This window comes from Columba livia, chromosome 4 (assembly GCF_036013475.1).
Source record: "Columba livia isolate bColLiv1 breed racing homer chromosome 4, bColLiv1.pat.W.v2, whole genome shotgun sequence".
Classification (NCBI taxonomy): Eukaryota; Metazoa; Chordata; class Aves; order Columbiformes; family Columbidae; genus Columba; species Columba livia.
Window position 1 is genome coordinate 49,311,374 of NC_088605.1, and position 25,807 is coordinate 49,337,180.

The window sequence follows — 25,807 nt, forward strand, 5'->3', positions numbered from 1 at the left end:
AGGAGGAATCTGCTTTCTCAGCCACTGTCTCAAAATACCCTTTTTGCTGGAGAAAGACCATTGTACCTACAGTACAAGTACCCCTAGGTTGCAAATTTTGGGAAAAACATGGCATCAGCCTGGTCCGTAACAACCCCACAGGTGGGAGCATGGCACAGAGAAATTCAAGTGAATTAGGAACCTTTGAATTGCCTCCATTCTGAGAGTCTGAAATGGTAAGTTTAAGGTCCCATTGGCTTAGATTTTGTATTAATTTCTGCTACTTTTAAATGCTTGTTGGTTTTGCCAAGTAGACTTTCCTTTTATCAAGGGAATTTAAATTATATGTGAGCTATTTAGGTACACAATATATATTGTCACAGCACAAAGGACATTTGGAAAGCTGAAATTGGATGAACTTTGCAAGAAAAAGCAAGCTTGGGGAAAGTTATTTCTAAGCATCACTGCCAAGTTTAAGTAATATAGTAATGGTATGCGACTGGACACATAAAACACCATCTGGATAATTAAAATATACACAAAGGTGGGACGTGGACACATATCATCTGAATGTTAGCAAAGTAAAAATGGTAAAAGGAATTAACCCTTCATGGACATGTTCATGTCAGAGACACGAGAGATTGAAAGCACACATACCTCTCCTCTGCCCAAGCACATCCCGCAAGTCACACCAACATTTTAGCCGCAATTCTGTAATGCATTTAACACTTAACTTAAAACATAGGTTTTGTGCTTGTAAATCCCTAAACTCACCCACAAAGCATACAAGTGCTGCTTCTTCGAACAAGTTTGCCTGCATATTGTAAGAAATCATCCTGCATTTTCTACATCTCTTTATATGACTGCATACATAGTCTCACATCTGGCAAAAACTGGCCTTATCAAAACCCATGTTGCAACATCACATTAACACTATAAAATCCAGAACTGAACTGCTACCTTTGATAAAAACTTTGACAAATTCCTTATAACTCAGTTCTCCATTCCAAACTTATCAGAAGGTGGCAGTATTTTAAAACATTATTTTTAAAATTTACCAGAGGGGCATTTATTTGCTAATTGACTACTTGTTAATAATGTATTTTATTATTCCCTAACGTTTAAAGGTCAGGAGCTGTAACTCATGGCAGCTGAGGTGCAGTGGATGCAGTAACACGCATTATGCTGCAGTTTTGAAGACAGTAAATCCATTAGTATGGGGAGATACAGAGAGCTACATTTGCTTTGTTACCGCTTATATTTGCTGTAAAATATGTCAGTTTCTTTTATACAAGGGACCACTCTGTAAAGTATAAGAATTTCCAAGGTGTCCATAGCTTGTTCACGTGTCCAGAAGCAGCCCCTAAATTCAACAGTAAATTAGCAAAGGTTCCTCTAAAAACAGAAAGAATGACAGGAGAATCTTTGTCCCTGATATTGTTCTTCCATTATATACTTTTGTTCAATTTTAATGTGTTTTTCTCCAATAACTCTAGAAATACCACTCCAGAGTACAAAGAAGGGAGGGTAGAAGTTACAAACTAAAACACAGTTGCTCAAACACATGACCTTCATCGCTCTGTTTTTTTCTGCATAGCTACAGGAATTATAGAGACAAGAGGAACATTTGATTGATTGACTGTTGAGCGTACTCCCTGTGTCAAATCACATATGCCAACACATTGAAGGAAATTATTAAATATCATGAAAATCCCTCATGAGACAAAATTGCAGTGAAAAGATCTGACTCAGAGACTAAGGAATACCTTGGAATATTTTAAATCAATTAAGCTGACACATTTACCCCTGTTGCACTTTTAAATCCTGGGAGGTATTATAAATTTTTTCTGCAATGCAATCAAGTTCTTCTTAAAACAGCCCCTTTGCTGAGTTCTCTTCAGACAGCAGAATAGAGTTCAGTTCTACAGCCAGAAGAAAATAAATAAATAAATGGCAGGTGAAATTCTTATTAATATTAATTTCCCAGCTTCCCTCAAATAACGCTAATCGAACTGACTACTCAATAGTCTGTGTTTAGCTGGGAAAATTACTTCAGGTACTTGATGTTGAATATAGGTTAAATTCTACTCACATGAAATCAATGCAAACCAGAGATATTTAGTGGATCTACTCAATGTCTACAGCAAGGCAACTAAGAGCAAGTTCCATCCATCTTTACTTTGATAAGAGAAAATTAGGCAGGGAAACACAGAGTTAAAGCACTGCATGATTTATATCCCCAAATACCATGAGAAGAAAAGGAATTTCTGTTTCTTCTGTTTCTGCTTCTTTTTCTTAAGGGCAATTAAGACTGCCAGCTGCCTGAACAAAAGCAAACAAACAACAACTAACAACAAGAAAAACCACAAACAAACAAAAACCAACAAAACCCCCAAACAACAACAAAAAAAAAACCCAAAACAAACAAACAACAATCAACCAAGAAAACTCACTATACCTCCTGCTAACATTTTGATACAGTCATTGTCTGACAATCATTTTTGTCAAAAAGTCAAATTCTGTTAAACACTTGACAATGGTCTCAGCTTCCTTGTTTTGCTCCTGTGGTGAAGTATGAAGTGAAATAGCCATGCAGGAATACATACATATATTTCCAGGTTTCTTTGGGAAGACCTCCGCCTTGGCAGGCTGCTTTTCCTTCTAACAAGGTGGCCAATTTAAGGTATCACATGCAGCTGAAAAATTGCGAGTAAACAGCCATTACCAGCAGCAGGCACTCAAAGGGCTTTGACTTGCAGAAGAGAAGATCACAGGCCAACAATAAATTGTTTTCTATTCAGGTGGACTGAAGAGAAAATTAGGGTTTGTGCCCTTAAACTGCAATGATCCTTTGATCTGTTATCTCTTTATAAAATAGTGGGACAGCCGAATACATTTCATTTGTACTGAGAGACAAGAGTTACCCCTGTGCTCAGTTATATCAGACAAAGTTCTATTGAATTGGCCGGGACAAAAGCACACAGGTAAGTACAGATTTTTCCTTTCATACCACCTGGTTTCTGAGGCATGAGTTTTGCAAGTACTTCAGCATCACTTTGCTTAGTTCAGGAGCTTGACTCCTGCTTTGATAAGGAAGTTAGGCACACAAAAGTCAATTTGTTTCTGCCTTCGCTTACAGGTTTTCTGTATGGCCAAGTGGTTCATCACACTTCTCTGTGTGCACGGCCAGCTAGGTCTGGACCAGCGGGAATACACAAGGCTCTGCAGACACATCTTTAGTAACACAAATTCTTTAAACCTGGATTTAATTTACTGAGGAAAACGGATCTCATTTGGGGTGATGTGACACTAAAAGCCAGTTGTGTTATTTTGAAAAAGAACTACAGGCTTCTTCGTTTCACAAGTGATCTAGATCATGCCCAGGAAGAAGTTCAAGTTCTCTCTGGACAGCAGCTAATGCTAAAGTGAGTTTTCCTCCCATTTTTCCAATACACTTAGTTCCACAGTGCTTGAGAGAAGAGCTAGGGTAAGTCTCTCATTACATAGACTAAAGGAGGCAGGAAGCAAGAGACATCTTACCGGGTAGCTCTCCTTTTTACCACCCTCCTTTCTGTTTTCCTAGATTTGGATTTTTAAAACGGGTTATATTTTGCCTGCGGCAAGTTCTTTTAATAACTGCAATTGTTCTCCCCCATTGTTCTGACTCTTGCAAGCAAATTAGGGAAATTCAAAGGCAATTTTCATGATTGTTTGTTGTCAGTGCCTTATGAATGGCTGTTCTATTTTACTGGGACATTTCATTAAATAAATAACAAATATGGTACAAGAGTCATCAACAGCCAGATAAAGATCAGTTGATTTTAGTGGAGACCCAGCAGGACTCCCTTCAGTTAGACATAATTGCAGCTTTCATGTTTAAGAAAGGGCAATATTGCTCGCCCCACCTGTGAGCACACTTCTTTAAAGCTCTCATTTAGCATGTTTTTCACACTGTACCTGGAAATCTGTGCAAAGAGGTGGAAAGCCTCTCCAAGCTCTCCCTCTCTCAGTGCTCACAGAGAAGTTGCAGGCCACAGCAAAGGGTATTCTGAATAAACAGCACCAGGATCTCGTGACATACCGCATGGGAAATAATGTTCAAGATGTGAACAACAGACAAGATTACATTTCTGGAAAAAAAATCCAAAGTCAAAGCCTCTAAAAGGACTCAAGTATTCACTTCTCTTGCTCAAAACATCATGCACATGCGTCACTAAGTGGTGGAGAATCAGCAAGATATGCTAAATTATTTCAGGTTCGATCTGGACGGAAGAAAGTGAATACACAAGGCAAACTTAAGCTAATAACTTCCAAATGCTCCTATATCACTGAGGTTTTAACATACAATAGGACTGATTCTCACTTCATCAGCATGTGGGTACTCCTCTGCCACACCACAGTAAAGACAAGACAGGTATAAAAGACGACAAGCCTAACGCTTTTAGCCTGTTGTAGCTTTTTAAAGCTCTATCAACTACAATCAAATCCAGCCAAGTGGGAGAAGTCTCAGAGACAGTCTAAGTTACACAAAATTAAACTGGACTCAATACAGCCAGCATCGTGCTGATTATCTTCATGGACTGAAGAGGCCCAAAAGCATCAGGTATCTATATGGATGTTCCCAAGTCACTGCTCAAAGTTAGCCACAAGGCAAGACACCTGCAGGATACTTAGCTTCAGATCCAGCACCTGTTGAACTACTTTACTACATACTTTATTACTGTTGATGAGCAAATGCAGAGAAACGTCAACCCACAATTCACAAGTGGGATCTTCTCTGTTTATCTAATACAACTTGCGTGTCACAGATTTTGTGCAAATCACCTTTGCTACAGGGAGAAATAAAACTCTGAAAATTATGTGGCCACAGACACAACTTGGCAACCCGTATTATCTAGAGTTTTTTCTCAGAGATCTATGCTTATGAGAATTTCTAAAAATCCACAGTCGAAAAGCTAACTCTGGCAGAGGGGGATTAGCAATCTCTCCTGCAACTGCTTATCCCAAAGCAACTTTAGCCTGGTACTGGAGAAATTAATCTACTCTCAGCACCAAAAAGACAATGGGAAAGTGAAGTGCTAAACTCTTCCCACAGAAGAACCACGGACTCCAACCAAAATAACAATGTTTTATTACTTTTACTCCACTTCTCAGAATCCTCCTTCTTTGCTGCCTTTGCAACATGTACTTATGCGCAGCTCGTGACCATAAGCTTACTCAGCCTCACATTCTCCTGAGCATTCAGAGTCCGAGGACTATCATCTAGAAGGAGTGTGATTTTCCCCCTTTGCAAAAAAAGGGCAGTAGTTCTATTGAGAAAATGCCTATATATGTGCTCACTCAAAATAACGTTGACACAGCCGTGCCAACACAGAGGTGGTCAGGAGCCACAAGGACCCTCCAACTCTTCTGCCACATAATATCTCACCCAGTCCTGTGCCAAGATTTACATAACTGTGAATTTATTCTCTTTTCTCTGTGTTGTGATGAAATTAGAAAAATAAATTAAGAAACTGAATTGGTTTTGCACTTATTTGGATTTCTTTTTTCAAAATGTAATCATATATGAAGTAGGAGAGAGACCCCTAAGTAAAACAAATCAGTAAAAATCCTTATTGCCATTTAGACCCTGCCATACCTTTGCTTTGTTCTTTCTCACTCTCTAGTAAACTAAATTTATAAATTGAAGTGAAGGCAGAAGACTAATCAACGTTTTCTAGAGCCATTATTGGAAGCATCTGATGATAAACAACTCTGTTAGCAAAAAACCCCAAGTCTTAACACTGTAGCCTTCAGCATTGGCAGTCTTATGCTGGCTTTGCTATCCCAGGTCAATAAAAGGTTAATTTCACAGAATCACAGAATGTTAGGGATTGGAAGGGATCTCAAAAGATCATTTAGTCCAGTCCCCGACAGAGCAGGAACAGCCAAATGAGGTTACACAGGAAGGCGTCCAGGCGGGTTTTGAATGTCTCCAGAGAAGGAGACTCCACAACCCCTCTGTGCAGCCTGTTCCAGCATTCTGTGACCCTCACCATGAAGAAGTTTCTTCTCATATTTAAGTGGAACCTCCTGTGTTCCAGTTTGTACCCACTGCCCCTTGTCCTATCACTGGATGTCACAGAGAAGAGCCTGGCTCCATCCCTCTGGGGCCTTTCTGACTGGCACACCAGAGAGTTTCTCCACAAGTCAATCTCCTTCTCACACTCTCTGATGGTCTTCAGTCTCTCAAACTCCTCCTTGAATTCCACCATCATGCTGAGCAGATCTTGCACCTGCTAACACCTCATGCGGGTGGAACGCTGGTCTCCCTTCCCCGGCAGCAGCAGGCTCTGGCACTCCCTGCAGCCAGAGACCTGAATAGCCATTATTTAGGGTAGGCTCTCTGGATTGCCACGGTATTTTTGTGACAAGCTGTCTTTCTGGAGGGGACCATGGTGAGCAGCAGTCTGGGACACTGGCAATAGTTGAGATGGTCTAACAAGCAAGGATGACAACCTTGCACCCTGCTGCACCACAATGTGGGTGGTACTCACTCACTTCACATGCTGGTCTCACCTCCTAGCACCTGGCAGGCAGCAATGCCTCACTGCCCTCTCTGAGGCTTTTTCAAGGTGAGGGGTGTGATCACAGACACTGTGGTAACGCCCACGCCACATCATCTGCTCTCTCACAAGGATCTGCCAACACGGCTCCAGCAGCACTGGCTCCGATCAGCTGACCTCATGGACTGAATGCTTTTATTTATGATAATTTAAAAAAGGTTACAGTGTTGGTTGCTGAAGAACCATAAATAGTGGTACACTGATAGAGAAAATAAGACTGGGTAAGTGAAGAGAAACAAGGATTCTAAACAGCCTGGATATAACCTTCTTTATTCCAAAGAAGGCCTGCTTGCCACCCTAATATACAACATCTGAACTACTAAAATGATGCGTTCAGTACAGAGTTTATTGAGCAAGGGCCTGATCCAAAGCTGCTTAATGTAAGGGAATTTTCTTCATGACTGGAAAAAATGAAGCCATGAAACAAGGACAACTACTAAAAGCAGACAGAAGACTAAGGGGAGATATAACAACAGTAATCAAGTACATAAAAGGTTGCAGAAAAAAAGAAAGGGAGTAATCTGTTCTCCACTTCCAGGGTGGTGAGGATAAAAATCACAGGTTTAAGTCACAACAAGAAACACTTGTATTTCACAAGAAAAAAAACAAATGTTTCATGCCCATTTTTCTAAAGTGCAGCAACTAGCTACAAGATGAGAAACCCACAAATCCTCCCACCAAAGCCTAAGGAAAGGTAAAAGGGATGAGAAAATATCTACTGTATTTTCTTAGCCCTACACCTTCCACTCTTTGATCTTGGCAGTTATTAGCATTAGTGCCCAGGTGGCCAAAAAGGCTACCAGCATCCTGACTTGTATCAGGAATAGTGTGGCCAGCAGGACTAGGGCAGTAACCATCCCCCTGTACTGGGCACTGGTGAGACCAAACCTCAGATCCTGGGGTCAAGTTTTGGGCACCTCACCTCGGGGCTTAAAATGGCAGGAAGACTGTTGGCAGGATCACCCCACTGATATCTGTATTTCTAATTATTAAGACTGTATTTTTAGGAATTATAGAACTCATAATTCATATTAACAGAGCAACCATTAAAGATCAACCAATCTTGTAAGCATTGAATCTGTGCATAAGCAGACCTTGTAACCATAGAATCTTTGTACTTAGTAATCATATCCTATTCTTAAAATTGATGTAGATTTACGACATATTATTTTAAAACATGTAACCGAGAAATATGCAAATGGTAACTGAGAAACATGCGAATGTTGATTAGCATTGCTTAAAAGACAGCTTGTGTTAGAATAGATGTGGAATATGTTAATGGTTGTCAAGAACTGTAAGGAATATGTAATTTTTTCTGTCAAAGCCATGTGTAACCAACTGGTTGGCAGTGGACCTATGGAGGGACACCCCCAGTCCAGCCCCAGTGCTGCATAAGAAATGCTTTCTTTAAAACCTTAAAATGTGGTCTTAAGAGTCTCTTTCTTTGCCAATTTTATGGTGTCATCACTACAAGAAAGACCTTGAGATGCTGGAGCGAGTTAAGAGAAGGGAACAGAGCTAGTGAGGGGTCTGGAGCACAAGTATGGTGGGGAGCGGATGAGGGACCCGGGGGGTTCAGCTGAAGAAAAGGAGGCTGAGGGGAGACGTTGCTGCTCTCTGCAACTGCCTGAAAGGAGGCTGCAGCATGGAAGGTGTTGGCCTCTTCTCCCAAGTAGCAAGTGATAGGACAAGAGGAAATGCCTCAAGTTTCACCAGAAGAGGTTTAGATTGAATATTAGCAACAATTTATTCCTCGAAAGCACTGTCAGGCATTGGAACAGGCTGCTCAGGGCATTGGTGGAGTCACCATCCCTGGAGGGGTTTCAAAGATGCGGAGATGAAGTTCTTGGGGACATGGATCAAAAGTTGTGAGGAATAAACTACCCCTAACAAAAACCACAATAATTTGCCCTGGCCAATTCAACAAAGCTTTGGTATAACTGAGTATGGGGATTACTCTCACCTCTCAAGAAGAACAAAATGTGGTTGCAAAAATACAGCATTAGCTCCTTGCAGTGGGAGCTCCATGGCCTCTCCGCACCTTCAAGCAACTTCCTTCCACAATTGCCGATGCCTCCACAGTCTGGTCATGTTCTCCTCCCCAAGACAAACAGGGTTCTGGCTCTCCCACTATGTTCCTTGCTGCTTCCTAGACACCTCATGTGGCTCAGATACTTGGCTAGTACATTAGATATCTCTTTGGAAAAGCCATGAGCTTCAAACAGACACTGTCTAACGACACATTAAAAATCACAGCAACATATTCCAAGAGATTAAGGAGCTTAATCCTGACTGGAAATGAGACAAACACCACACAACGCCACTTCTGAAAACAGTACTTAAATCTCAGGCAGCACAGGCACACTTGCAAATCATATTTGAGATTTAAAGAAAGAGACAAAGTGCCATTCTCTAGGAAATTTCATGTCTCCTTTTACAGATGCACTTCCTAGTTGAGTACCATTCATATGTATTTCATGAAGAGCTGATAAAGAGTTAATCTGCATGTTAACACATAGTTAATCAGTTATTATGCAGCCCAGTCATTCTGAAGGTTGCTTGTAAATTTGGCTTGCAGCTGTTCTACCACCTTCAATGGATGAGCTAATAACCTCTGTAATACAGCCCCCCACTGCTGCAGCCACCTATGCCTTCAATCTATCATTTATTGCCTTTTCTAAACTCTATACCCTTAATATAAAGAATGACCATTTTATGTTTGCTTGCCTGAATAGATATGAGCACTCAGCCACATCATTAAAATAATTTTACTGCTAAGCCATATCTAATATTCCAAACAGCTAGAGCAGAATTTAAACCAGGGGGAAAAGAGATGGTGATTCCTTATAAAAAAGCCTTGAGATGTGACAGGAAAAAAGAAAATGGATTTGTACAAAATAAGCCCATAAAAATACAAACTTTTTGAGCTTTGACTAAATTTCAGTTTTCTTTTAGTTTTAATTATTATTTTGCATTATCCTTGCAATTTTTGTGTTCTGCTGGCCACAGAGGCAGAAATACTGAAATACCCTCACTGACATTCTGGGAATTTTGTAGCCAATGCCAAAGTTTAAACAAAGTCAAGTTTCTACTTCTCAACAAAGGACATGCTTGCTACAATCCTAAATTGGCTTATATCAACGAGAACAGGAAATTAAGGCAACTGAGAGCAAAAGGTGAAGATGGTGGTTATGTTAACAACCCTAAACAAATATATGCATATATACCTTTTTTTGGTGAGGGCTCACGTCCTGGAGTCATTGTATGGGAGAGGGGAAAAATCCCTTCTGGTGGGAAACTCCGTTCTGGCTACAGTCGCTTCTCCCCTTCTGTGACCCACCCTTTACAGCTGGAGAAGTGCTGAGCCTGGGGAAAAAAAAAAAAAAAAGACAAAAGATCCAATTCTGAGAAGGTGTGAGATACAGGAGCTCTGGCTGGGGAATCCTTGAACTCTAAGCATTCCAATCTCCAAAAGGAGATTTAACAAACCTTTCTAGAGCATCTCCGCTTTGCCTTTCAGTTTACCATGGGCTCTTCTCTGATGGCAAGATTTTATTCTTTTGCAAAACACAAAGCTGTGAAATTGCAGAAATTAACTCTATGCAACATGATCTTCTGGCCTCCTTTTCCACACAGCTGTGAAAATAATGGTGTATTCATGGTATTTTACTTGATGTGTGAAATTTCCAGCACGTAGATACTAATCAAAGCATTCTGTGCTATTTACCCTCTCAAAAGGATTTTGAGCCTCTTCCTTTTAATAGATAGAAACTATAATTTTAGAAGGTGAGGAGTGAAACTTCTCTTCACACTTGAGTGGACAACTCAAGGTGATAAGTGTTGGGAAGCACAGCAATGCAGAAGTATTTTATGCCCAGGTCCAGCATGGCCATTCTGTGTCTCAGCTGATTTAAGGAAAGAGAATTTGAAGTAGAAGTGTAAATATTTTTGGAAACATGCAATTCTTGCCAACAATTTATTTTGCTAGTCCAGAAGATTCTGTTAACACAGCTGCAGAAGATGCAATGCCATTTCTCTAGATTTCAAACCTTCTGAGCAACCAATTATGTTGATTGAAAATTGGTGATTTCCTTCACCAATTTCCTGTCAATCAGAATAACATCGCAGTACAGAGTCCTAATGAGGATTCATCAGGGTGGATGCACGAGTATTATGAGGTCTTCTTTTGGATTACTTTCCACTATTCTGTAGGGTAAGAGGCTTGACTTTTTTGTTTAAAAAAAAAGCCTAGATCGTAAGAGCAAATTATATTTGGGTGATGTACAGGAATTGCACCTACAGCAATAGTTACTTGAGGATAGGATCTTCTCCAAAGGATGTATCTCTTAGATGTAATCCTTTTTACAGAACACTCCCGTAAAACTGAAAACAAAATAATTTCATAGGACTTCTGAGTCACATCACGGTCTTTAATAGAATTAAATGCTACCACTAGAATTTCAAAGGCAATAGAAACACCTCACCACAGAAACACATTAGATTGTTTGGTTTGTGTTATTTTAAAGAGTACCGTAACAAATGTAATTAAACTCTTACGTATTTCCTCTCTGTCTTCAGGGACCCAGGTTTAATAAAAAAAAACTAAGTCACATTTAACTTCAGATAAAATGGAAACTACCAAAATGTCTGTTCAGTTTCTACCTGAATTTATCGTTGCTCTTTGAAATACCATTGCTGACGGCTATTTCTCTTTTTCAAAAGATGGGGCAAATAACTTGACGTGTTGCTGGAACTGGGCAGCAGCTCCCAGGCATCCTTATGGCAGCAGCTCAAGTTAATTCTGTGCTTGTCACTGGGCCTTGCAAAATTGGATGTCAGATGAAGCAAGTTACAGGCATTTTACTGCTGGAGATGGTGTCTTGCAGCAACGTGAGAGGAGACACACTGGGGATCACCCCGCATCCGCTTTCTGTCTCCTAAGTAGGCTGCTGCACTTTCTTTTTATTTTGCTTCTCATCGTTAATTAACTTTGCAATCTCTTTTTTATTAAATGTATCCATTTCCTGTGGAAGCTGCTTAACAAAATAAAACTTCTGAAGTCAAAGGCATAATCTAAGCACCAGATGACAGGTATGAAAAGTACCCAGACGAGTACACACACGCTGACAGCAAATTAAAAAAATATTAAAGAAGATATTTACTATCCCTTGGATGGCAGGCATTGCAAATACCAGTACTGGTAGCAGTACTAACCTCTGATTGAGAAGGCAGCTCATTTGCCTCATTTTCAAAATGCATCCATCAATTTTTTAATCAATACTAGAAGTTAAGGTGAAGGTATGGATGTATATCAGTGCAGGTATTAATATATCAACATTAAATAATTTTCAGCATGATAGAAATATCGCCACAGAGCCAGCCCCTCCTTTTGTTAGCATGGCAAATTTTGAAAGGAAGAATTTCAAGCCGTAGTAAGAAAAGAGAATCTATGAGACAGTGGAGGAAGAAAACTGGGGGGCAGGGGGGGGTGGTGTGTGTGGAACAAAGCAGAACCAAAAAAAAAAGAAAAAAATTAAAATCTCTCTCTGGGTAGAAAGAGTACCATAATCATGCATTTCCTAACTATGTGAACACCTCCGCAGGATCAAAGAGTACATATGCTTCCCCCCTCCCCGAGCTGGATCAGTTTGAGTACATGACCTTAAAATGGTGAGACTCCTTCCACCCAACAGTCCCAAAGCTCCATGGATTCACAGAGGCTCTCACTGCAATATTACACTGTTAATTAATAGTGAAAATTTAGGCTGAAATCTCACTTCATTGCCTTCAGTAAGAATCAAGTCATAGATGTCTCTTCATCTGCTTTTCATCTCTAGGAATCACAGAATCACAGAATGTTAGGAATTGGAAGGGACCTCAAAAGATCATCTAGTCCAATTTTTACCACATTCAGTGACTTAATGGATGATCTGGCTTCTAACTGCGTTTGACAACAGCAGAGCACCCTGGAGATACCCTCGCTTGTCATAATACATAAAACTTCTTCCAAATCCATTGTTCGTGGCTTTACACCGTTCACTGCAGATCTTGAAGGAAGACTCTTTTCTTGTCTCATTGCTCCCAGGATGACGCTTGAAAGCCAGCAAATGAAATATTGGAAAGCAGTTGCAGAGTTCTGTTACGTATTTGTTTTTCTCTAAGAAACAGCATGGAAAATGGCTTCACAGAAAGTTGCTTCAGAGCAGGATTATGAATACTATTTGCAGAATACCTTAGGCATTAATATTTGACTTGTACAGGTACGCTTGCTAGAAAAAAGATACATATCTCTTGTACAATATTAATCAACGTAGTATCCCAAGATACAAACCTGCAGAGTCAGACACCTCTGCAAAATACTGGTTCCAGCGAAATGAAGAGAAGCTCAGCTAGTAACTTCAACTGATATCAGAAATGTATCCTGAGCACCTCCAGTACCTAGGTGTCAGGCACCCGAGCCAGCTCAAACCATTCACAAGCAGGTCTGCCAATAAAAAACATTCACAGTTTCTTTTTAGGGAAATGAAGGCTTTTCTCTTTGGCCACTTGAGTTTTCATCAGGCTTGAGTTTCTGATCACATGATTAGAAAACACAAAAAGAAAACTTCTAAGAAGGTAATTTTTGGAAGTGAAATAAAAGCAACAGCCCTTTCTTCAGTATTTGCACACACATTAAATACTTGCAAAATGGGAGGTGTTGGCTCTTTTTGTGATTTCACTACTGCAAATACGCAGAAATTAAGACACCCTATTCAGCAGCACCATAAAACTTTTGACTGCTTTTAAGGACACAGGAAGCCTCCTTCCAAAGGGTCTATGAGTGAATGATATATATAGATTTAACTTTTATATATGGTAGCAGGAAAGCTGAATGGCCTTTTCATTTCATACCTGTGGAAATACAATGAGATGAGGTCAAGCTAGTTTATGTATTTTCTAAATGTACTTAACTCAGGCATCTCAAGGATGCAGAATTCCACTCTTCTTTAGGATTTATAAGAGCATCTCCTGTTAATCCCCAGTATTACAGCACACTCCTTCTTCTGTGACTGCAACCATTAATAGTGCATGAAAGTACTGGTTAGAAATGGTCAGGGGAACTGATGTTACTTGGTGATCTTATCTCCTGAACATTGCTTTACTTTCAATGCCCAACTTGCCATCTCTGCTTTTTCATGTTTTCATTTCTGTTCATATATGGTGTATACGGATGCACATTTATATACATAAAAGTTCTGATATTTTTAAAATATAAACTGAACTCTCCTCACAACCCCAAACACCGTTACCTGGGACCACACTGATGTTGATGTTGGACCAGCCAAACCTGCAGGTGACACTCAATTTCAGATGTGTCATGTCCCTGTCCAGTGACAGGCAGTGTCACAGTCCTCCTCATCTTCTGCTGGTTAATTAAAAACCCAAGATATGGAAGGAAGGACACAAGCAGGAAACCAACATCTATCAATGCACTCCTTGTGTATTTGTGAAAGCTTTCTCACTTAGTTGTGAACTTGTAATTTTAAAAAAATGTTGTTATAAATGATGCAACATACATAAGCACAGTCATTGTGGGCGTCTGTTACAGGCCACCAGATCAGGCTGGGGAAGTTGATGAGGCCTTCTATGGGCAGTTGAGAGTGGCCTCACAGTCACAGGCCCTGGTTGTTGTGGGTGATTTTAACTTCCCTGATGTTTGCTGGAAGGACCATTCAGCCAGCCAGCCACAGTCCAGGAGGTTCCTCCAGTGCATTGATGATAACTTCCTCATGCAGATGGTGGAGGAGCCGACTAGGAGAGGTGCACTGCTGGATCTCATCCTCACTAACAAGGAGGGTCTGGTCAAAGCAGTAAAGGTTGAGAGCTGCCTGGGTTACAGTGACCACGAGATGGTGGAGTTCAGCACCTTGTGTGGCAGGAACAGAATAGCAAGTAGAATTGCAACCCTGGACTTTAGCAGGGCAAACTTTGGCCTTTTCAAGCAATTGCTGGGGGAAATCCCATGGGCAAGACTGCTTGAAGGAAAAGGGGCCCAAGATAGCTGGATTGCATTCAGAGATTGCTTCTTCCACGCTCAGGATCAGAGCATCCCCACACGAAGGAAGTCAAGGAAGGGAGCCAGGAGGCCTGCGTGGTTGAATAGGGATCTGTTGGGTATGCTCAAGCAGAAGAGGAGAGTTTACAGGTCATGGAAGCAAGGGCTGGCCACTTGGGAAGAATATAAGGCTGCTGTTAGAGGATGTAGGAAGGCAACTAGGATAGCCAAGGCCTCCTTAGAATTACAGCTGGCGAGAGGGGTCAAGGACAGCAAAAAGAACTTTTTCAAAGACATAGCAGATAAAACTAATACCAGAGGCAATGTAGGCCCACTGATGAATGGGGTGGGTGCCCTGGTGGCAGAAGATACAGAGAAGGCAGAATTACTGAATGCCTTCTTTGTCTCTGTCTACTCTGCCAGAGGCTGTCCTGGGGAGCTCTGTACACCTGAGACCCCGGATGAAGCCAGGTCAATGGAGGAGTTTGCTTTAGTCAATGAGGACTGGGTTAGGGAGCAATTAAATAGTCTGGACATCCATAAATCCATGGGTCCAGATGGGATGCATCCACGGGTGCTGAGGGAGCTGGCTGAAGTCATTGCTGGACCGCTCTCCATCATCTTTGCCAAGTCTTGGGAAACGGGGGAGGTGCCTGAGGATTGGAGGAAAGCAAATGTCACTCCAGTCTTCAAAAAGGGCAAGAAGGAGGACCCGGGTAATTATAGACCGGTCAGCCTCACCTCTGTCCCTGGGAAAGTAAAGGAACAGCTTATCCTTGGTGGCATCTCAAGGCATATCAAGGATAAGAGGGTTATTAGGGGCTGTCAGCATGGCTTTACCAAGGGTAAGTCATGCTTGACCAACCTCATAGCCTTTTATGAGAATGTAACAAGGTGGATGGATGATGGCAGAGCGGTGGATGTGGTCTACCTTGACTTCAGTAAAGCCTTTGACACAGTCCCCCACAGCATCCTCACAGCTAAGTTGAGGAGGTGTGGTCTAGACAATAAAGTAGTGAGGTGGGTTGCAAACTGGCTTAAGGAGAGAAGCCAGAGAGTGGTAGTCAATGGTGCGGAGTCTAGTTGGAGGCCAGTATCTAGTTGGAGTGCCTCAGGGGTCAGTACTGGGGCCAATATTATTCAATATATTCATTAACGATTTAGACGAGGGAATAGAGTGTACTATCAGCAAGTTTGCTGATGACACTAAGCTGGGAGGAGTGGCTGACAGGCCAGAAGGCTGTGCTGCCATCCAGCGGGACCTGGACAGGCTGGAGAGTTGGGCGGGGAATAACCTAATGAAATTTAACAAGGGAAAGTGTAGAGTCCTGCATCTGGGCAGGAACAACCCCAGGTTCCAGTATAGGTTGGGAAATTACATATTAGAGAGCAGTGTAGGGCAAAGGGACCTGGGGGTCCTGGTGGACAACAGGATGACCATGAGCCAGCACTGTGCCCTTGTGGCCAGGAAGGCCAGTGGCATCCTGGGGTGCATTAGAAGGGGGGTGGCTAGTAGATCGAGAGAGGTCCTCCTTCCCCTCTACTCTGCCCTGGTGAGACCACATCTGGAATATTGTGTCCAGTTCTGGGCCCCTTAGTTCAAGAAGGACAGGGAACTGCTGGAGAGGGTCCAGCATAGGGCAATGAAGATGATTAAGGGAGTGGAGCACCTCCCTTATGAAGAAAGGCTGAGGGAGATGGGTCTCTTTAGTTTGGAGAAGAGGAGACTAAGGGGGGACCTCATTAATGTTTATAAATATATAAAGGGTGAGTGCCATGAGGATGGAGCCAGGCTCTTCTCGGTGGCAAACAAGGATAGGACAAGGGGTAATGGGATCAAGCTGTAACACAAGAGGTTCCGCTTAAATTTGAGAAAAAACTTCTTCTCAGTGAGGGTGACAGAGCACTGGAACAGGCTGCCCAGGGAGGTTGTGGAGTCTCCTTCTCTGGAGACATTCAAAACCCGCCTGGACATGTTCCTGTGCGACCTCACCTAGGCGTTCCTGCTTCAGCAGGGGGATTGGACTAGATGATCTTTTGAGGTCCCTTCCAATCCCAAACATACTGTGATACTGTGATTTAGAAAACAAATCTGTAATTCATAGAATGTCCTGAGTTGGAAGGGACCCACAATGATCACCGAGTCCAGCTCCTGTCCCTGGATATGACAACCTCACAGTTCACACCATGTGTCTGAGTGTGTTGTCCAGTCTCTTCTTGAACACTGTCAGGCTTGGGGCTGTGACACCTCCCTGGGGAGCCTGTTCCAGTGCTCCACCACCCTCTGGGTGAAGAACCTGTTCCTAATGTCCAACCTAAACCTTCCCTGGCACATCTTCCTGCCATTCCCTCAGGTTCTGTCATTGGTCGCTAAAGAGAAGAGATCAGCACCTGCCCTTTCTCCTCCCCTTGTGAGGAAGCTGTAGCCGCCATGAGGTCTCTCCTCAGTCTCCTCCAGGCTGAACAAAACAAGTGACTTTAGCCACTCCTCATACAGCTTCCTCTCCAAACCCTTCACCAACTTTGTAGCCCTCTTCTGGACACCCTCCAGTAGCTTAATATCCTTTTCATCCTGTGACACCCAGAACTGCACACAGTGCTCCAGGTGAGGCCGTATCAGTGCAGAGCAGAGCAGGACAATCACCTCCCTGCCTGGCTGGCAGTGTTGTGCTTGATGCACCCCAGGACATGGGTGGGCCTCTTGGCTGCCAGGGCACACTATTGGCTCATGTTCAACTTGCCATTGACCAGAACCCCCAGATCCCTCTCTGCAGAGCTGCTTTCCAACATCTCATCCACAAGTCTGTACGTACAGCCAGGGTTGCCATGTCCCCATGTGCAAAATCTGGCAGTTATTTCTACTCTTGGTATTTATCCTTCATGTTTTACTTAGATTTGCTCAGAAGTTGTAAGAAAACTGCGAAGCAAACCTTTTAAAAAGTTTGATAAATACCTTTCCAAGGAAAAAAAAATAAAAATGCCTGTACAGAAAACTTCAAGCCAGTAAACAAGCCAGAGGGCCATAGGAAGGCTCCATCTCCAGCACACTGTTCCTACTTCTGCCACAATTCCATGGTTTCCATACGCAGAAACACATACCTGAGGTAAACATTGATGTATACAACACACAAACGGCATAAACACCTATCAACCAATACAGAGATGTTCCGCCTCTCTCATATTTGCTTTCTCTTGGGCATACATTTAGAGTGAGCACTGGTGTATGTGTACAGTATGTACAACAGGGTGACATTTGCTGTTAATAGCACGAGACTTTTGTTCTCATTTTGCCTACCTGTCACTTCTTAATCACGCAACTGATGCAATTATAGCCTGAGACAACTGCCAAATGCTTAATAATTTGCAGACTTCTCCTCCTTTGCTGCAGCTTTGGAATGCAAGTGGCACAGAAGCAGCTTCAACCCTCCTGACGTGGCCAACTTCTTGAATAATGGCTCAAAAATCAACATCAACTAAAGAAGTGTTTAATTCAAACTTTTGGCATGTGTCCCTCTTTGTTCCTTTGCAGATCTCAAGAAGCATCTTAAGAAAATGAGTAAACAAATTAGACGGAAATTTAAGGGACAAACTCACTTATTTCATACAATGAATTCACAGATGATAAAAAGACTTTTTTCATGTTAAAATAGTTTGAGAGTCTGAGTAATGTTCAAATAGGAAGTAACACAGGTCAGAGTGGTTACTGCATTGTATTCACCTCTGGAGCTTCAAGATATTGCCCAGTATAACTGAGATCAGTGATACAACACCAGCATAAATACAGGATAAATAAATATAGGGAAGATTTATCAGACAGTTGGCCAGTGCTAAACCTATATTTGGCCTTTTGGACATACTTTGCTTCTTATGCTGGTAGTGTTTTGGGGAATCTGAGTAAAAGCCAACAAGCAACTATACAGTTTCCTCCTTATTAATAAACCTGACTCTGATATGTATATTATCTTTTTCCCTTTCCAATTCTGATGACACCTGAATGCAGGCATGGGTGTAAATCAAAGGGAAATGTGCCATTCATCAAGGAGCAAGGATGAATAGGCATTCCCAGGTAAAACAGTTTGGTTTTATTTGGAGCTGCTTCAGCAAAATAGTTACAGTTTCTCATGTCAGCAAACACTGGTGCTTATGAAAGGCCTATGAACTGACCAGAATATTTTCAGGTTTGTTATTCAGAAGTATTAGAAACTATAACATTACTATTATTTTTATTTCAAGGAATTATTTCCACAATATTCATTGTTTTGTTGAGATGTGTGTCAAACAGCTGGAAGTTACACATTTTTTTTATTTCTTGATTGAACGAGCATTTCATACTCAGTTCACATATATATATATATATGCATACATATAATGTTATTTTTCAAATTAATCTTTGCAACTGCATCTGAAATACACTTTTTGTCTCCTCTCCAACAGAGAAGCCAGACTATGGTTACAATATAATTTTTCCTGGCACTTCACATTTAAAGCTTTCTAAACAAACTTCAATAAAGCCATTTTTAATGAGGTAGTTTATTTTGCAAGAAATTTCATATCTAGTTGTATATCTTTCTGAGACAGGCCAAAATATCTGAAGCCTCAAACAGATCTTTTAAAATAAACTCAGTGATAAAGTCTGTAATTCAATAAATATTTTGGCCTTCACAGATTCTCTCCATCATTGGAAGATTGTATTCAGAAAACTTAAAAGATGAGTGGCATTTCAAATAATCTTTAAAAATATATTTATTTTAACTGCATTAAGGCAAGAAATAAGCTCATAGCAACCAGCAAATTCACCATCCCCTACAACAAACAACTATAGGAGTGTGGGGTACAGACAGAAAAATCACATACCCTACAGCTAAGCAGGATATTAGATTTGCTGGGTTATAAGTAAGCCATCAACTGGCTTATGGCTACACTATTTATGAGTTCTGCTGTCTTTCAAGATACAACTCACATTTTGTTTAATGCCACATGACATGTTCAATTTAAATCAAGATCTGGCAGATAAAAATGCTCTCCCTAATAACTGACTCAAGCATTTAATATTTTTTGGGCTTCATATTTTGAGTACAGGGAATTCAAAGGCAGTTCAGAATATTGTTCATTTTGTACACCTAAGATTTCTATACCTACGGTAGAAAAAAATCATATTGTAAATCCCTCAAGATGACCTATCAGCTCTGCAAGCAGCCACAGGGAGGATTTATTTTTAAAACAGGGATGGTTATTGCTGACGTCCATGTTCCTTCTATGGAAAAATACCGAGGGATGCGTCTACTTGTAGTGGGAAAGACGGATATGAAACTATTATTTGCTGCTTTACTGTTGGTGAGATGGGGCAACCAGGGAAATGACTATGCAACAGAAACAAGAGGTACTCCTCCTTCCGTACAGCACAATGGGATGTTATAACAAGCTGAAAAATAAGCGGATTAAAAAAGGGATTTAGCCAAATTCCTGGAGTTCAGGTCTCTCAAGTGCTACTAAATGCAGCAACCCGGTTGCGACCCCTGATCTAGGCCACCTTTGAGCCAGCAACTGCCAGAAACCTGGAAGCCATCTAAGTCACGGGGCATCCAAAACATGTTATTTTTGCTACAAACTCTCTCCTCGAGCATCGACAAGGGGCCCTTGCTGCGGAGACAGTTCTAGATGAGACAGGTTTTTGGACTGATCTGACACAGCTGCTGCATATCCCTGTGTTACATCCTCAGCCACAGGGCAAAACTCCGCTCCAGAGCTGGTTCCCACCACTGTTTGCAGGAGGCATGATTTTGGGTCTACCAAACACTGCAAAAATGCCAATTCTATACTTTAAACTAGGTCATAAAAATCAATCTTCAGACAGAATTAGCAGGACACTTGAACCCAGTGCACCACAGAGGAGATTTTGGTGGGATCCTGTGGTACTGAGAACCAGAGATTAGAAGGTCCCACTTTCTGTTTTAATTACTTACACCTGCCTTAAACACTTTCCATAATAAAAATGGAAATGGCCTTAGTGCTTCACAAACCATCTTTATACTGGTTATTTTAGTTACTAATGGCAAGAAGCCCCTGAAATACATGGCCTATATGTGCTCAAGCATCAAGAAGCTGTCCAGGTGGCCTGCAGCAAAACTTAGTGATGCCACATCAAACCTGAAACATGCAGCAAGACATGAATCTCTGGATAAAATCCTGTGGCCTTCAAGTCATCTGTTGAAATTACCGTAACACTCCCAACTGGCTTCAGCATCCAGGAAAAAAAATTAAAAGTTACACTTTGAATTCAAAGTTGACAATACCCAGAAATCTTTCGCTTTCTTTTTTTAAATAATGATACAAATCTCAAAGTTTTACACACCGCGTGCCTATCAGCCCTCTGCTAGTGTTGGACAGGATAGGTAAGAAAATAAATATTTTAGCGTGAATTCAATTACTGACTCTTTTTACCCAGGCAAAAATCTTTTTATAATGCTATGAAATGCAGCCACATGCTATGGGTAATGAGCAAGCTCTTGCACTTAAGGGAGTGTGGTTCAAAAAAAGAAAAAAGGCAAAGCAATGAAAATAACCCCCACACCACCCCCCAAAAAAGGAAGAATAAAATTAAATTAAAACTACGCAAAGCAAGAGTGTTAAACTGGTACCAGCCCTAGAGCTGACAGCTTGCCTTAGACATGAAAGGAGATTGCAAGCACTTCCTTGAAGGAATAAGACATTATTACAAACACATCAAAAACACAATCTGCCAGAAAGGTGAAAACAAAGGTAATCAAAAATAGTCTAAGAAACGCATACTCTTCTAAAAGCAGCCATGAAGTAAGTTCATTGGTAACCTATTCCAGTATATCTAGCCGACAGTTAGTGGAATACATTCACAAGAGAATCATATCCACAAAAGAATACGGGCAAGAAGAGGTCAAACCGTAAATCAGTGCCGGTACATTGACTTTGGGGGAACACCACTATTTATCATGAAAAGGTCTGACCCAAAAAGGTCAATAACAGTCTCCCCTGTAATCCTGTCTCCATAATAATGAAAAAGATCAAGTATTGTCTATAGAAAATGTGTGTCCCTCAGCCCTTTCTGTTATTCTTCCATGCAGGTCAGAAAGGCTCAGCCACTAACAATTCCATGTAAGCTGGTAGTTACCATATATTTTTGTGACACAAAAACTAAAAAGATGACAAGATACCCATAACTGAGAGGTGCTCTCACATGGAAGGCACTCCTAGTTCCTGGTGAAACAGCAATTGAGACAATCTTGTGACCAAATTTGTCAGTGTCACTTCTCCAATAAAAAACCAGCAGCGGCACAGTTCATTTTACAGCACAATTGATCATTCGATAGGAACACCTCCTACAGAGCTGATAGCACCAGAGACAACTTCTCCAAACTTTTCCAAGAGAAAGGGTAGCATCAGCAATATCTCTTGAGAAGGGGACCAAACAAGTTTGCCAATAAATTGTACAAGCTGAAGGAAAAATCCAGATACTCAATAAGTTTTGGCCAAGTCAGTCGTTATGTTGGAGTTGGTCAGCATCTGCATCCAATTCCTACGTCTGCTGTGAACATCCTTTGTGACTTTGGCTAAGCTCTCTCTATGTCTGTGTATGCCAATATGCCACTTGCAAAAACAGGGAAGAAAGAGAAAATTGTTTTCTGTCTGGAATATCCAACTGTACCTTCTCTGCCACAAACTATCCCTCACCCAGCGAGATTCAACACAGAGTGCACAGCAGGGCTTTGATGCTGGTCATGGTCCACAGATGGCATTTTAATACAAAAAAAAATTTAATAAAATAACATTTTACAAAGTGTCATTTTGTGACTGAGTATAAAACTTACAAATGCAGTAGACAAACTCTCGGTGTTCTTTAAATACGTCTGTAGAATTACTTTGAAGTAGGACAGAATGGTTTATTATTTCAAAGCAGTGCAGCCTTAAACACTGGCAAAGTATTCCCTATACTTCCCCCCATTCTCTAACAATGGCAATGAATGTCATAAATCTCATTTTAAATCTAGTGGTATGCACACATAAAAAGTCTTACATTTATTCTGAGCCCACAAAAGGTTACTCAGAATAAATCTCAGGCTAAATATATTTATATGCAGTGATAGAGCCTTATTCTACATTAAAATCACTCTGACAGTTTATGAATTCAAGGCTTCACCAATGTAAATAAAAGAAAGTCTTGTTATTATAAAAAATGGAATTACAAAATTGAGCAACGATGGAAGAAAGCTGAGATAAATTAAAGACTTGATAAAATTTTCTCTCATCCTGAATGTACAGTGACAGTAGTGAGATTGCAAGTCACTTCATGCAGCTACATTTTCTAAGATATTTTTTTAAATGAATTATCCTTTGAGAGTCACAGTCAAGCACACATACAGAAGAAAAGATGATATGAAAGAGGAAGGTGACGGGGGGTTGCTTTTCAGTACTGCTGCTCTTCGTTTTGTCCCTGTGATTCCCACCAAAGGAACCCCACAGTTCAGATCTCTGGGCTCTGACAGACGCCAGCATGAGCCCAACAAGCCCAGCTAACAACAGCAGCAGTCGAGGCAGCTCCATTTCTCTCTGCCCTATTCAGTCTCACAATCCGGGCTTCTGTTCTAACCACAGAATCATCTTGGTTGGAGGTCAAGTCCAACTGTTAACCCAACCCTGGCACTAACCCACATCCCATGAAACACCTGATCTCTGTGTCTGTTCAGCCCCTCCAGGGTTAGTGACTCCACTGCCCTGGGAAACCTGTTCCAATGCCTGAAAAGCCTTTCAGGAAGAAATTTTTCCTAATATCCAAACTAAACCCATCCAACGCCTTCTTCAAGTGAGACTGATGCAAGGTTTTCAGCCTCCAGCTCTGCTTTACTCCACTCTTAGTAGGAATCTCCCTCCTATTCCCACTGGAAAAGCATTAGACTCATGTAGGACAGAGCAAAGATCATTGTGCTTCTCAGAGCTTGGGCTAATCTGTATCTGGTCCTTCCCAAACAACTCACACCTCTACCCAGGTGAACAGAACTCTCCAGTCCAGAACAGAGTATTTATCTCTCCTGCACTTTGGGAAGAGAAGAAAAGGTGCAACAGAAAACAGATTTCAAAAAGGTTTGGGTTGGAAGGGGCCTTAAAACTCAGCCAGCCCAAACCCCTGCCATGAGCAGAGACACCTTCCACTAGACCAGGTTGCTCAAAGACCCATCCAAGTCTGGCCTTGAACACCCTCAGTGATGGGGCAGCCACAACTTCTCCAAATTTCATTTAGAAAATAAATCAGCAAAAGACTATATAGTAGCAGGTAGCCCAGTGGCTAATTCATTCTTGCCCCTATGATCGCCTTGTTCCAGGTGAATGCCTAACCTACAATTTGTTTGGCTTCAACTAATCTTTAATTATTTATACAAAATGAACCTCTAATGAGAAATAATGACTAGGGCATAAGTCCAGTCAGGTAATTTGAAGGCAATAGCTTGAACCAGGATCTCTTAAACCACAACCGAACCAATCAAACCAATTTTTCACTGAAAAAAAACCCCAAACAAATTCCTACTGAAAAAGCCAATAAAACCAACATGCTTCTGGAAAAAACCCAGAGTTGGCAGGAGGGAGTTGGACTTCCTTCTTTTCAGTCTATATAGTGCATCAACTCCAGGTTGAGGGATTCAGGCAAGTAGGTAGCCTGAACAGCAGAACGGTCTGTGAAAGGCAACTGAAGGGACATGTGAAGAACAGAGGAGAAAGTAGAGAAAAAGTAGACAGGAAAAGCATGTGGGGAGAAATAAGACTAAAAGAAAGACAAAGAACAGCAAGAACAAGGCAAAAAGGGGCAGATAAAGGGAGAGACAAGCACGACAGAAAATCCATCTTGCCAGCGACAAACGTTTCTTATCAGTGAGAGGCAAGTGGTACCTCTGCAAAATCCAATTTCAAATGTCAGGAGAGAAGTGACAGGGAAGGAATGAATCACCTACAGAAAGGTACAAGGTCCTTCATGTTTGAAAACCAACACTCAAAGGTGCAGAGAAGTCTGAAGGACATAGGGATTTGAAAGGAAGGTGGTCATTAGGAATGGGAAAGTTTTCATCAGTCAAGGCAAGATTCCACTAAGGTATAACATTAAGTAGATTAAGCAGCCTTGTAGCTCCATCCTACCTCTCCAGGTCATCCAGCTGCAATCTAAGTGACATTTGCTGAGATTTCTCCATGCCAGAGACAACCAGTGACATCAGGCTACATGAAGACAAGTGTCAGCTTGCTGGTCTGGAACAAGCCAACATGTATTTGTCCTGTTTGGTCAATATTGACAGGTACATCTACTTGGGTAGTGTGATATTCCAGGGGTTCTGGAGACTCTCTGGGGCATTTGGACCTCCTGGTCCCCAGTGCTACAGGAATCGTACACTAGCAAGGAACTTCTTGGAATCCCTACCAAGGCTCCTCTCACAGTGCATTAGTAACATATTCCCATTTTGAGTTCATAACCTGTACATGACCTCTGAAAGGAGAAAAATCTCATAGTTAGGTTCTAAATAAGACCTTAAAAACGTTATTTAAGTGCTTCCCTAAGGCTAGAATTCCCCAATGATTAAGAGCAACCATTTCAATGTTTCCTCTTATTGTGATTTCTTGCGCACAATGTATTGTTGCTACCTGAAAAGGGCTGAGCATTATTATGGAGAAGAGAGAGAGACAGTCTAACAACAGTCACTGAAATCCTTTGTTACAGTTATCCAAGGCAGGTCTGCTTTAGAGAACTCTTTATATTAAAAAAATAACCCAAAAAATCAGAAAATATCAGCAAACACAAGAACTAGTGGCATACAGCAACCGTATATAGATCCACTAAATAATGAAGACGACCTCAAGACACTACTTACCCAACAGAGAGTTTTCTTTTCAGGAAATAACTTATACAAGACTGCAATTTTCCGTCTCATATTTGACTCTTGCTGAGAAGAAGGTGGCATGTGGAATGGAAGGTTTTATAATCACTGCCTACACATCTCAAATCATAATAGCAATGGTGTTTGCTTTCATTTTCCTCAACTGTTTTGCTTTGGAAATACAGTGAAAAACCAGAGAAATGTGTGGCAAAAATCCATGTCCCTGCAGCACAGCTTGCCAAATGGCAGCAACCGGCCATCAGCCTTTCAGAATGAACACACGTACTATGTGCAGGAGGCTC

General features: G+C 41.3%; 1 long non-coding RNA gene across 8 annotated transcripts in view; it reads right to left on the reverse strand.

Annotated features, from left to right (window-relative positions):
• The window catches only part of LOC110365855 (uncharacterized), a 221,465-nt gene that overhangs the window by 36,009 nt on the left and 159,649 nt on the right, over positions 1–25,807 (reverse strand). For all 8 annotated transcript variants that reach the window (XR_010472320.1, XR_010472321.1, XR_010472322.1 and 5 more), the window contains one exon: positions 9,812–9,950. This is a non-coding gene — a long non-coding RNA (uncharacterized LOC110365855). The remainder of the gene's footprint in view (positions 1–9,811; positions 9,951–25,807) is intronic.